Source organism: Ursus arctos, unplaced genomic scaffold (genome assembly GCF_023065955.2).
Source record: "Ursus arctos isolate Adak ecotype North America unplaced genomic scaffold, UrsArc2.0 scaffold_2, whole genome shotgun sequence".
In the NCBI taxonomy this organism is placed as follows: Eukaryota; Metazoa; Chordata; class Mammalia; order Carnivora; family Ursidae; genus Ursus; species Ursus arctos.
The window spans coordinates 79,838,870-79,852,820 of record NW_026622874.1 but is presented as its reverse complement, the minus strand read 5'-3'; the positions used below and the strand labels follow the sequence as shown (position 1 = coordinate 79,852,820).

The window sequence follows — 13,951 nt, the reverse complement described above, 5'->3', positions numbered from 1 at the left end:
CACAAAACAATGAAACCAACCACTTCCTTACACCACCCACAAAAATAGACTCAAAATGGATTAAAGACCCACATGTGAGACCTGAAACCATAAAATTCCTAAAAGAATACATGCAGTAATTTTTTTGACATCAGCTATGGGAACAATTTTCTAAGCTAGGTCTCCTCTGGCAAGGGCCACAAAAGCAAAATTAATTAACTGGGATTACAACAAAATATTAACTTTTGCTCAGTGAAGGAAGCTACCAACAAAACACAAAGGCAATATACTGAATGCGAGATGTTTGCAAATGATGTGTCTAATAAGAAGTTAATATCCAAAATACATATAGAACTTATACAATGCCACACCAAAAAAACCCCAAAGTATCCAATTAAAAATAAGCAGAGGACATGAATAGACATTTCTCTCTAAAGAAATACAGATGGTCAACAGACACCTGAAAAGATGCTTACTTTCACTAATCATGGGGGAAATTCAAATCAGAATAAGATATCATCTCACACACATCATAAGGGGTAGAAGAAAAAACACAAGAAATAACAAGTGTTGTTGAGGATTGGAGGAAAAGGTACCCTCATGCACTGCTGGTGGGAATGCAAACTGATACAGCCACTACGGAAAACAAGATGTGGGTTCCTCACAAAATTTCTAAATACCACACAATCCAGTAATTCCACAGTGGGCATTTACCCAAGGTAAATGAAAACACTAATTTGAGAAGAGAGATGCACCCCTACATTAACTGAGGCATTATTACCACAGCCAAGATACGGAGGCAACCCAAGTGTCCGTCCATACATTAGTGGATATAGAAGATGTAGTATATATTCAATAAAACATTACTCAGATATTAAAAAGAAGTTGAGATCTTGCCATTTGCAACAACATGGATGGATCTAGAAGATATAATGCTAAGCGAAAGAAGTCAGAAAAAGACAAATACCATGTGATTTCACTCATATCTGGAATTTAATAAACAAAGAAAAAAGATGAATCCAAACAGACTTTTAAATACAGAGAACAAACTGATGGTTGACAGAGGAGAGGTGGGTGGGGGGATGGGTGAAAAAGATGAAGGGGATTAAGAGGACACTGATGGTGATGAGCACAGAGTCATGTATACAGTGGTAGAATCATATTGCACACCTGACACTAATATAACACTTACTTATACATGAATAAAAAAAATTTAAAGAATAATGGCACAACAGATTTGTTGATTTCTTTATCTTGGAATGAAAATGTGACACATTTAGTTTCTGAAATCATTCATAAATTGGAAAAAAAAATGGGGGTATTGTCCTATTATTGCCCCTATCCAGATATATAATTGAGTAACTATAGCAGGTCTGTGCAGTATAAGCCATTATTTCTTCCCCCCAAATGATTATGCCCCCTTGCATCTTATTCAGCAAATTACCTTAATTTCATACGCAAAAGGTCTCCATTTATGATTTCAAATGTGCAAACCTTAAAATTGCACACATAGGATATATACCTCTTTTCAAATTAAATGAAATGGGGGGGAGTCTTATGTCTAAAATATACCTATATTTACTACATAGTTAAAATATCAAATGAAATACACTATGATGAAATGACATCACACTGATACAGATACATTCCTTTTTTATATGACTAGTCAATGTGGGAAGATATTTTCACCTGTGTGGAAAAAGTTAGTAATAACCTACAACAACAAATCCTGAAGTTATACAAAGCTGCATTCTCCTTAGAAGGCCTATCTTCTTGTCTTACAAGTCACAGGAAGGAGGCATGACAGTATGTGTTATGAATGTACAACTTAGGAAGATACAGGGGTGCCTGGGTGGCTCAGTCAGTTAAGCATCTGCTTTTGGCTCCGTTCATGCTCTCAGGGTCCTGGATGGAGTCCTGCATTGGGCTCCCAGCTCAATGGGGACTCTGTTTCTCCCTCTGCCTCTCCCTCCTGCTCACACTCTCTCTCCCTAAGGAATAAACGAAATCTTAAAAAAAAAACAAACAGGAAGATATATGAATATATGTGAATTAGAAAATAAACAAAAGAGAAAAGTGAATAAATTGGAAATGTATGAATTGGTGGATGCAAGCACCATTTTTGGGTGTTATATGCAACTAATGAATCATCGAGCTTTACATCTAAAAACCAGGGATGTACTGTATGGTGACTAACATAATAAAAAAATATTATCATAGGGGCGCCAGGGTGGCTCAGTCATTGCGCATCTGCCTTCGGCTCAGGGCATGATCCCAGCGTTATGGGATCGAGCCCCACATCAGGCTCCTCCGCTATGAGCCTGCTTCTTCCTCTCCCACTCGCCCTGCTTGTGTTCCCTCTCTCGCTGGCTGTCTCTCTCTCTGTCAAATGAATAAATAAAATCTTTTAAAAAAATAGTATAATAAAATAATAAAATAAAAATTAAAAATTAAAAAAATAACATGTTTTTTCTTCCAAAACAGATTCAAAAACTCTGCTTAGTACAATCTTCTCCATATTTAGAAGTGTTCCTGATAATTTTTTTTTTAAGATTTATTTTCTTTGAGACAGAAAGCAAAAGCCAGTGGACAGGTAGAAGGAGGGGGAGGAGAGAGAGACAGAGAGAGAGAGAGAGAGAGCGCGCACCTGCAGATTCCATGCTGAGTGGGGGAGCCCAACCCAGGGCTCAATCCCAGGACCCTAAGATCAAGACCTGAGCTGAAATCAAGTCAGACACTTAACTCACTGACACCCAGGTGCCTCTGACCTGGGGTTTTGAGGCCAAGTTTTCTCCTAGATTTCAAGCTTCATGCCCTGTGTCTGAGCTCTCCAAGCTTTACCTGGGATCTATTGATGGTCTTTTTTTTTTTTTTTTTTTTTTTTAATCACCCCTGAGTGTACTTGTTTGGCCTTCAGGTCTGATTCAGATTCTTCCTGAAGGATCTGTGCAGTCTTTAGTCTAATTCCTGTTGGGAATGGGACTGCTCCTAATGGAACTGGGCTAGCCCTCAATCTGAGTCCTTTTAAAAGCAGACCCTTCCAGTGGGAACTCTGTCAGTTGCAATTGTGTAGGCTTTGGTCCTATTCCCCTTTGCAACTGCACTCTTCCCTTTGGGACTGTGCCTGTTGGAACTGCACTAGCCTTCAGTCTCTGGTCTGTTTGGGACTGAACTGTTCTCTCTGAAACTGGGCTGGCCTTTGGTATGATTCCTTCTGGAAACAGGATGGCCTTGAAATTCTTTTATAAGAAATGGGATCCCAGTCATCAAAATGCTTTAGGGCATTTCACCCATGGGGACACTGGATGGTTTTATGTTTAAAAATAGTCTTTAAATTTGTATGGAACCAGAAAAGGCCCCAAATCTCCAAGGAACTGCTGAAAAGGAAAAACAAATTGGGGGCATCACAATACCGGATTTCGAGCGGTACTACAAAGCTGTGAATTCAAAGACAGCATGGTACTGGCACAAAAACAGACACATAGACCAATGGAACAGAATAGAGAACCCAGAAATGGACCCTCGGCTCTTTGGGCAACTAATCTTTGATAAAGCAGGAAAAAACATCCGGTGGAAAAAAGACAGTCTCTTCAATAAATGGTGCTGGGAAAATTGGACAGCTACATACAAAAGAATGAAACTTGACCAATCTCTCACACCATACACAAACATAAACTCCAAGTGGATGAAAGACCTTGATGTGAGACAGGAATCCATCAGAATTCTAGAGGAGAACATAGGCAGCAGCCTCTATGACATCGGCCAAAGCAAACTTTTTCATGACACATCTCCAAAGGCAGGAGAAACAAAAGATAAAATGAACTTATGGGACTTCATCAAGATAAAAAGCTTCTGCACAGCCAAGGAAACAGTCAAAAAAATCTAAGAGGCAGCCCACGGAATGGGAGAAGATATCTGCAAATGATGCTACAGATAAAAGACTGGTATCCAAGATCTACAAAGAACTTCTCAAACTCAATACACGAGAAACAAATAAATAAAAAAATGGGCAGAAGATACGAACAGACACTTTTCCAATGATGACATACAAATGGCTAACAGACACACGAAAAAATGTTCAAAATCCTTAGCCATCAGGGAAATTCAAATCAAAACCACACTGAGATACCACCTTACGCCAGTTAGAATGGCAAAAATAGACAAGGCAAGAAACAACAATTGTTGGAGAGGATGTGGAGAAAGGGGATCCCTCCTACATTGTTGGTGGGAATGCAAGTTGGTACAGCCACTCCCGAAAACAGTGTGGAGGTCCCTTAAAAAGTTCAAAATTGAGCTACCCTATGATCCAGCCATTGCACTACTGGGTGTTTACCACAAAGATACAGATGTAGTGAAGAGAAGGGCCATATGCACCCCAATGTTCATAGCAGCATTGTCCACAATAGCTAAATCGTGGAAGGAGCCGAGATGCCCTTCAACAGATGACTGGATTAAGAAGTTGTGGTCCATATATACAATGGAATATTACTCCGCTATCAGAAAGAACGAGTTCTCAACATTTGCTGCAACATGGACGGCACTGGAGGAGATAATGCTAAGTGAAATAAGTCAAGCAGAGAAAGACAATTATCATATGATTTCTCTCATCTGTGGAACATAAGAACTAGGATGATCGCTAGGGCAAGAAAGGGATAAAGAAAGGGGGGTAATCACAAGGGGGAATGAAACATGAGAGACTATGGACTATGAGAAACAAACTGAGGGCCTCACAGGGGAGGGTGGTGGGGGAATGGGATAGACCGGTGATGGGTAGTAAGGAGGGCACATATTGCATGTTGCACTGGGGGTTATAAGCAACTAACGAATCATTGAACTTTACATCGGAAACCGGGGATGTACTTATGGTGACTAACATAATATAATAAAACATCATTAAAAAAAAATAAAAAATAAATAAAACAAAATAAAATAAAATAAGGGGGCAATATGAGAAAAAAAAAAACAAATTATGGTCCCTCTGGAGGCATATTTTTAAATAAATGGACTGACCTAACCTGAAATAATTGACAACTTCAATGGCCATGATGAGGAACTTTTGATCATCCCAACCTTAATTTTCTCACACCTGAATGGACTGCCATGGTTCTAAAATTGACAAAACAGGATACCGATTACAATAGGTATTTGGAAGCTGCCAAATGCTAACAAGAATCGAAAATTGCATCTCTCCAAATACAATTTGTAAACTAAATGAGGGGGCGACGGGGTGGCTCAGTCAAGTGAGAGTCTGCCTTCTGCTCAGGTCTTCATCCCAGGGTCCTGAGCTGAGTTCCCCATCAGTCTCCCTGCTCAGTGGGGAGCCTGCTTCTCCCTCTCCCTCTGCCTGCCACTCTCCCTGCCTGTGCTCTGTCTCTGTCAAATAAATAATTTTAAAAAATTAAATAAATGATGCAAGCATACAATTAAAGAGACAAAACAGGGCTTCTGAGTCCTCTTCTTCTCCTCCCCCACTTTCTTTGTCTAAGGAGGGGAGGCAACCACATTGTGCTCAGGCCACACCTCAGGCCCCACCTCCAGCACCATCTCCCTCTGTTATCTCTGCACCCTCTCATCTCCTCTGCTCCCACACTCTTATCTGATGTGGGAAACAAAGACAGAAGAAAAATTGTTAAATTTCCTTACTTCCTAGAGCCCAAGTCCTTGAAACAGGCAGAGTGACATTCCTCTAGGGACTCAACTGCCTTGATGTTAATACTTTGCTAAGGCCTCTCTCCCTCTTTTCCTTTTACCAAACCTTCCTTTTCCTCTGAAGCTCTCTCTGCTTCCTCCTCTCCTAAACCTCTTGAAACCTGCCCCTTTGAAGTTAAATCTCCTGAGGATCTAAATAGATCCCACATTTCCAACTTTTTTTTTTAAAGGTTTTATTTATTTATTTGACAGAGATAGAGACAGCCAGCGAGAGAGGGAACACAAGCAGGGGGAGTGGGAGAGGAAGAAGCAGGCTCATAGCGGAGGAGCCTGATGTGGGGCTCGATCCCATAACACCAGGATCACGCCCTGAGCCGAAGGCAGTTGCTTAACCACTGTGCCACCCAGGCGCCCCCCAACTTTTTTTTTTTTTTTGACTACAGTTGACACACAATATTACATTAGTTTCAGGTGTACAACTTAGTGATTCTATAACTTTATACATTAGGCTATATTCACTACGAGTATAGCTACCGTCTATCCCATTACATCACTACGAACCATCATTGACTGTATTCCTTATGCTCTGCTTTTTATTCCCATGACTTACTCATTTCATTACTGGAGGCCTATATCTCCCTCTCCCCTTCACCCATTTTGCCCACCACATGATAGTGAGTGTGCTGTGTCTCCTTTGTTACAATATGTAGATGATTGGCATCTCTGCTCCCCTCCTCACACCTCTTCACAGGAAGACAGCATCCACCTGGGAAAACTTTTGGCCTTAAAAGGGTCATGCAGTCCCCAAAGAAAAACTGCAGTTTGCTCAAACTCAGCTTAGGTATTTAGGTCACCTGATCTCAGAACAAGGACAGTACCTGGATCCAGGTAGACTCAAGGCATCCTCAATTTCCCACAACCTAAAACTAAGCACCAATGACCAGGCTTTCCTGGACTGGCCGGCTACTGTCAACAGTGGATTCCAAACTTCTCTTTTAAGGCTCAGCTGCTATACATTTTACTAAAACATGAGAAACCTAACACAATTATTCAGAAAGAGGGGGATGACACCGCTTTGAAACTTTAAACAAAAGTCTACCATTAGCCCCTGCCCTTGGAACTCCTAATGACCAACTTCCCTTTTTCATCTCTCTGATACGGAAGGGAATGTCCTTGCAGTGCTCACCCCAAAACACAAGGACCACCATCATCCCACAAGGTATAAGAGTCAACAGGTAGATGCTATGGCTGGGGGATACCCGCCTGCCTCAGAGCCATTCCTGCCACTGCCCTCTGGGATAAGGCCACTGAAGAATTCATCACACCATCCCCTTTAACCATCCCTGCACCCCATGTAGTAGAAGCCCTTCTGAACTCTCCTCACACTCAACATTTTCCAGACAGTCACCTCACCTCCTATGAAATCCCCCTGGTACCACTCCTCACATAACTCTTTCTGGTTCCAAAAGCCTCAACCCAGCCACCCTTCTCCCCTCCTTCACAGATGAAACCCCCCCACAGCCACTTCACACCGACAGGTCACCTGTTGACTCCCTGTGACAATTTTCAGCAAACTGCTCTAACCAAAGCACACTTTTCATGCTTTCCTGATGGTTCTTACTTAGAGGAGGAAAATGATAAATATCTCGCCAGCTAAGCTACCACAACTCCCTTTGAGGACACTGAGGCAGCACCTTTCCCTCTGGCTACTTCAGCCCAGCAGGATGAGTTCTGTGTCCTTAAGGCAGCTTCTATTGTAGCCGAGGGCAGCACTGCAAACATGTAAGGTGATACTCGGTATATGCTTTGGATAGCTAGCTCATGGTTTTGGAATATTATGGAAGAAACGAGGTTTCCTTCCTTACAATGGGGATGAGATTAAAAATGGCTGCTAGGTCTAAAATTCATCAGATGCCATGCTTTTGCCTGCAGATCTAGCTATTATTAAGGTCCCAGGGATATTCTGCACTTGACTTTCTGGAGGCCAAAGGAAACCACCTGGCTTATAGTTCTGCCCAAAAAAAAGCTGCTCAAAAGGACACCGAGAGCCAGACCTCTGTCATGTTCTGAAGGGATGTCCTACCAACTGACAATTGGGAAAAATTGAGCAGACATGGCCAACAACAGGGCCCAGACAAGGAGAAACAATGTTGGGAATCTGATGACTAGTTGATAAAAAGAGAGAATTCCGGTTTGGATCAAATAACAATATGGCCATCTCCAAAATTCTAAAATTCCCACTCCTGACAACTGTACAAATATTAAACCATTGGTCTACTGACAAACTGATAGGGTTGATGAACCAGTATTGGTGGGGAAATGCTAAGAAGACTGCAGAAGGTGCCAACCTTGCTTGTCCCACTTGTCCAAAATACGATCCTGGAAAACAAATCCATACCTCCCCTGGGCATTTTAGACTGCTCAATGAACCATTTGAGATATGGCAAGTGGATTTCATGCAACTTTCTCATCTCATGGAAATAAGTTTGTGTTAGTCAATGTGCCTATGTTATCTCACTGGACCAAAGCTTTCCCTTGTAGAAAGGCCAATGACTCTTCTGTGGCTAAAATCCTGTTAGAAAAAATTCTCTCTCCGGGAAAAGCTCTCTTGAACAGCACAATGACCAGAAAACCCATTCTACCGTGCAGGCATTTCACTGAGTTTGTGATCTTTGGCCGGTTTTACAATACTTTCATTGTACATTACTATCCCCTAACCTCACAACTGGTCCAACACCATAATGGCAACACTGGGGACCCAATTGGCAAAATCTGCAGAGACTTTCCAATGACCTGGGCCAAAGGCATTGCCAATACTTCTTCTAAATCTCAAGGCCATCCCCTTTGGAGCTCTGACTCCCAACCTTGGAGATAGTCACTGGACATCCATGCATTTGACCTCTGCCCCCTTTTGACCTGGAGTTGAGAAAAGGGGATATATTTCAATAATGCAAAGATCTAGTTGCTTCTATCAAAATGAACATTGTTGTAGCAGAGCAATCTTTTCAGTGTCCACTCCCAGGGGATAATTATCTTGACCATCACACCCTGCAAGCTGGGGATTCTTTCTCTTGGGAAAGACACTTCCACAGAGATTCTCTTCAACCTCCCTTGAGAGGACCTTATCGGATACTGCTAACCAAACCTTGTGCTGCCAAATCCCAGGGAATGGGCTCTTGGGTCCACGGGACACATTTAAAGAAGGCACCAGACCCTGACTGGACCTGGACACCATCTGGTCACGAGAACATAAATACTTCCCAAATTGAAAGAGAAAACATCTGGGGAGACAGCTTTCCCCCACATGTCCGGACCAGGCCTGCATTCCTTTTCTCACTGTTGCTCCTCCTACCTCTTTTGTGCAAAGAACATGCCTTTTTCTGCATTTCCCAGTCTCTTGCAAAAGGAGGAAACCTCTTTGGAGTATGACCTTTCCAGAAATAGCCTCATTTTTATCTTGTGAGCATTTCTAGAGTTTTAGAAGTTTCAGAATTCAAAAGTCTTTCTTTTACCTAAACTATTAACTGCACCCTGATTCCTTTTGTTTGTTTTTGTTTTGTTTTTGTTTGCTTTCTTTAAAGAAACAGAATTTTTAATTTATTAAAAACATTAAAGACAAATGAAAAAAAAAAAAACCATGCCGTGTTTATAGACAGAGAAATTCAAAATCATAAAAAAATGTCAATACTTTTCCAATTGCCTTGTATATTTTATGCAGCAGCAATTAATATCCCAATATGAGTTTGCAAGAAATATGACAGGCTAATTCTAAACTTGATACGGAAGAGCAAAGACCCATAGACAGCCAAGATGCTTCTGAAGAAAAAGGAAAGGGGAGGGCACCTGGGTGGCCTCATTCGGTTAAGCATCTGCCTTCGGCTCAGGTCATGATCCCAGGTCCTGGGATCCAGTCCCACATCGGGTTCCCTGCTCGGCGGGAGTCTGCTTCTCCCTCTGCACCCCCTCCCATGTGCACAAAAATAAGTAAATAAAATCTTTAGGGGGGAAAAAAAGGAATAAGGAAAGGAGAACTGCCCCACCAGATATCAAGAATTATTATGAAGCTATAAGATTTAGGATAGGGTGTTATTCATGCTGGGAGACTAATGACTACCACTAGTGCACCCAGACCAGAATCACAAATGTATGAGAACTTCATCCATGACACAGGGGGCACTACAGATCACTGGGGAATGGTGTATGAAATACATGATGTCAGGACAACTGGTCATCCACATGGTAGATCTCTATCTCCTGCCATACACAAAATCTAATTTCCAATGGATTTACCGACTTCAAAATGAAAGATAAAACTGGTTAAACTTGCAGAAGAATATATAGAAAGATATCTTTATGATCCCAGGATAAGAAAATACTTCTTCACCAAGGCAAAAAAACATTCTTCAGAAAGAAAATTGGTAAGCATGACAACGTTAAAATTAAGAATTTTTGCTGGGATGCCTGGGTGTCTCAGTCGTTGAGCGTCTGCCTTCAGCTCAGGGCGTGATCCCAGAGTCCTGGGATGCAGCCCCACATCCAGCCCTGCATCAGGCTCCCTGCTCTGCTGGGAGCCTGCCTCTTCCTCTCCCACTCCGTCTGCTTGTGTTCCCTCTCTCACGGGCTCTCTCTTTCTCTGTCAAATAAATAAATAAAATCTTAAAAAAAAAAGGAAAAGAACTTTTGCTAACAAAAAGATACCTTAGAGAAAAATTAAATTAGAAACCAGAAAAAGATACAGGCGTCCCAGGAAACAAGAATATTTGAATGAAATCTTTGAATTATACTTTATCATTCAAACTCCAGCTAACTTTTATATGAAAATCAGGAACCAAACAGATTCTGAAATCTAGGTAGTCTTCATTATTTTAACTCAGCTATCTGAATTCAAAAACTGATAACAAAGAATGTTTTATTCATAACACGCACAACCAACCACAGATCAATATCCAGAATATTTGAAAAGCTAATTCCTACATAACAAAAAGAGAAAAGCAAATAGCCCAATGGCAAAACTAGAATTTTATGGAAGAAAAAAATCCTAGTGGTGAATAAAAACATGAAAAATGTTCAACCTCAATAATAATCATAAAAATTCACCTTAAGGCCACAAAGAGTAACCCTTTTACATTCATCAGGTTGGCAAAAAATTAAGCTTGGCAAGACCAGTTATTGGTGAAGATAGGAATTCTATGCAGTACTGGGACAAGTACAATTGGTACAACTATTTTGAAAGATACTCTGCATTATCTTGCAAAACTCTACACGTTCATTCTTACAAACCAGAAATTCCAATACTAGAAAATGTATATGCCCTATTGAAAATCTTGAACCTACACACCAGGAAACGTGTGAGAATGTCCGTTGCAGCATTGTTCAGAATAACAAAAAACTGGAAACAATTATTCACCAAAAGCAGAATAAATAAATGGTGCTATACTTATATAATTACATAGTTTGAACATCCGGATTCTAATCCAAATGCATGGTTTCTGAATTTATAACATAACAGACCATTACTGATAACACATGGAGTTTTAAACAGCTCTTTTGAGATAACAATACTGTTTTGAAATGTCCCGGAAGTATTCCTATTCTTGCAACAAGTTCTCTAATGCTTCATGTTCCCCAGTGTATCTGTATTCCCAGATGTACTCAGTGATTTCATTTAGTGCATTCTCGCAGTATTTCACTATTTTGCTCCCAGACACTTGAGGAAGACACTTCCAGGAGGCACACGTGACTCCGGGTTTGCCTTCATAGGGAGAAACCTGTCTTCCTTCAGGTAAACAACTGCCAATAAATATTTTCAGTTGGCTCCTTTCAAACCTAGGGTCCTGGGTTAGAACCAACACATGGTTTGGAATTGTCATCTTGCTTTTGATTCTGTACTTGCTGTCTGTCAATCCTTTGTAGAAACAGTGTCCCCAGTGAGGTGATGCTGGCTCACTGGTCTCAATCTCGAGCAGATACAGACTTCACACAGGAAGTACATGAGAGTTTCTCCCTTCTAACCTTCCCAGTTCTTCAAGTGTCACTTGAGTAGTTTACAACTGTGATGCACATTTCCTCCAACATGAGACACGCCACCAGAAAAAGACCTTGCTGGCACTGAAACACAAAACCACTAAATACAAAGAACTTGACTGCTGATCAGAAATTCTTCCAGGGACACCTGGGTGGCTCAGTCGGTTAAGCATCTGCCTTTGGCTCATGATCCAGTGAGTCATGATCCCAGTATCCTAGGACTGAGTCCCACACTGGGCTCCTTGCCCAGCGGGGAGCCTGTTTCTCCCTCTGCCTGATTCTCTCTCTCTCTCTCTCTCTCATACACACACGCACAAATAAAATCTTTAAAAAAAATTCTTCCATGGAAACTTTTTTAAAGTTTTTTAAATTACAATGACCTCAGTTATACTCATTTCAAGTGTGCAATCTAGTGATTCAACACTTGTAGGCAACACCTGGTGCTCATCACAAATGCATGACTTAATCCCTATCACCTATTGAACCCATCCCCCCAAACATCTCCCCTCTGATTACCAACAGGTTGTTCTCTATAGTAAAAAGGCTGTTTTCTTGGTTTGCCTCTTTTTTCTTCTCGCTGCTCATTTGTTTTATTTCATAAATTCCACAAATGACTAAAATCATATAGTATCTGTCTTTGACGGACTTATTTTGCTCCTCAAGGCAAATCTTGATCAGAACGGGGAAATGTGAAAAGTCGTAACGGGAAATGCCACAAAACAGTCAGGAGGTTTTGGCAGGGGGAGCTCGGACACACTCTCACTCTGAATAAACTGGGGACCCAACAGGAAGACATGGACTTGACCTCGCACGTGAATACTCCACTATTCCAGCTACAGGAACTCTATTCTCATCTCTCCATCCCCTCCCCCCAGCCCCCACCTCCCAACAGGACTCAACCATGAGAAGCCACAATGATTTGAACTACCAGATGCCTCCAATGGACTTTTGGTTCCTAACAGCCTTCTAAACTGCCCCCTTTTCGCCTGAAAACAGTGAGCCTCTCTGATGCTCCCCAATGTGCCTAAGGGTTAGTCACTGCTTCTTTGTCCTACATTCTATTCTTCTTCCTTCCCAAACAAAACCAACTTCGGCTGATAAATCCCTCAGAGTTTCTACCTTTAAGGTTACAAAATGGAGGGCAGTTTGTGTTTCTACCTGGGTCTCAGGTTCCAGCAGAATTAGGGAAGTGGGACCCCAGCTCATTCTTTTAGGAAGTCCTGAGAGTCAGCAGTTAGTGCATTCAAGTCCCCACTGAAAGCGGCTCCCGTTCCTCTGAATTTGGCTCAGGATTTCTCCCCAGAAACAAGCCTGCATCTGTAACAAGCCAACCACAGCATCTCTGATGTGGTGTCGCAGGACACCTCAAGCCACGGATCCCTGAGTAAAACAGGTCTGTTCAAATACCCGCAGGGAAAATGAGGACTGAACCAGGGGAACAGCCCTCAAAATGCAAGCGACTGTGCTACTCACTTACCAGCATGTCCTGGGAAGCCGCCCAGAGCCGCCCCCTCAGCACTCAGCCAACAAGGCAGCTTCTTCCTCTACCTCGGGAGGCGACAAGTTGCTGCAAAGGCCCCAGGGTCTTCCCAGGGTGGGGGCCAAACCTACTGAAATGGCAGCTTTGGCGCTCTATTCCCTGCAGCCAGAGAGGGGCCGGATCCTTGGGGGCCTTCCAGAGCCCTTCCTGCTCTGAGGCGCCCTGGGTCAGAAAAGGCCACGGCGCGCCCTCTGCTGGCCGTGGCTGCGCACGCAGAGAAACCGCCCCCTTCCTGTTGGAGGTGCGCGCGCGCCCTCTGCTGGCCTCCCTGGGAATCCCTGCAATGCTCAAAGTCATGACCCCTCAGATGGAGGGACAGAGGGTGCTCTGTTCCACCCAAGCCATCTCTCTCCATGATAGATCCTAGGGTTCGGCCCCACAATGCAAAAGGAGGGGTCCCCATCTTCCCAAGGGAAACGTCCTCTGCACAGCTCTGCCCCAGAGAGGTCGGAGGATTGGGCACAGGGAAATCTGACGCCCTGGATTCCCGCCTTCTCCAGTCCCAACGCTCAGAGTAGCTACCTAGACCTCCTCCCCCCTGGTCCATGGTCCACCTCCACACACCTAGACCAGCAACTGCTTTTCATCCTTCCAACTCCTCTTTGTCTCTGCTTTTCTCTACCCCCTCTCCCTCTCTTGGTTCCTCTCACTTTCCAGGATTTGCCCAATCCCCCCACCACCCACTCAGTGTCCCTCTCCCTGACAGTCTCTTTCTCTATCTCTCCCCAGGCCCTCAGGCCTTCTGCTCTGTGCAGCCCT

At 42.7% G+C, this 13,951-nt stretch overlaps 1 protein-coding gene across 1 annotated transcript in view; it reads right to left on the bottom strand.

Moving 5' to 3' along the window:
• The window catches only part of LOC125281630 (transport and Golgi organization protein 1 homolog), a 65,631-nt gene that overhangs the window by 35,874 nt on the left and 15,806 nt on the right, over positions 1-13,951 (bottom strand). The window lies entirely within an intron of this gene.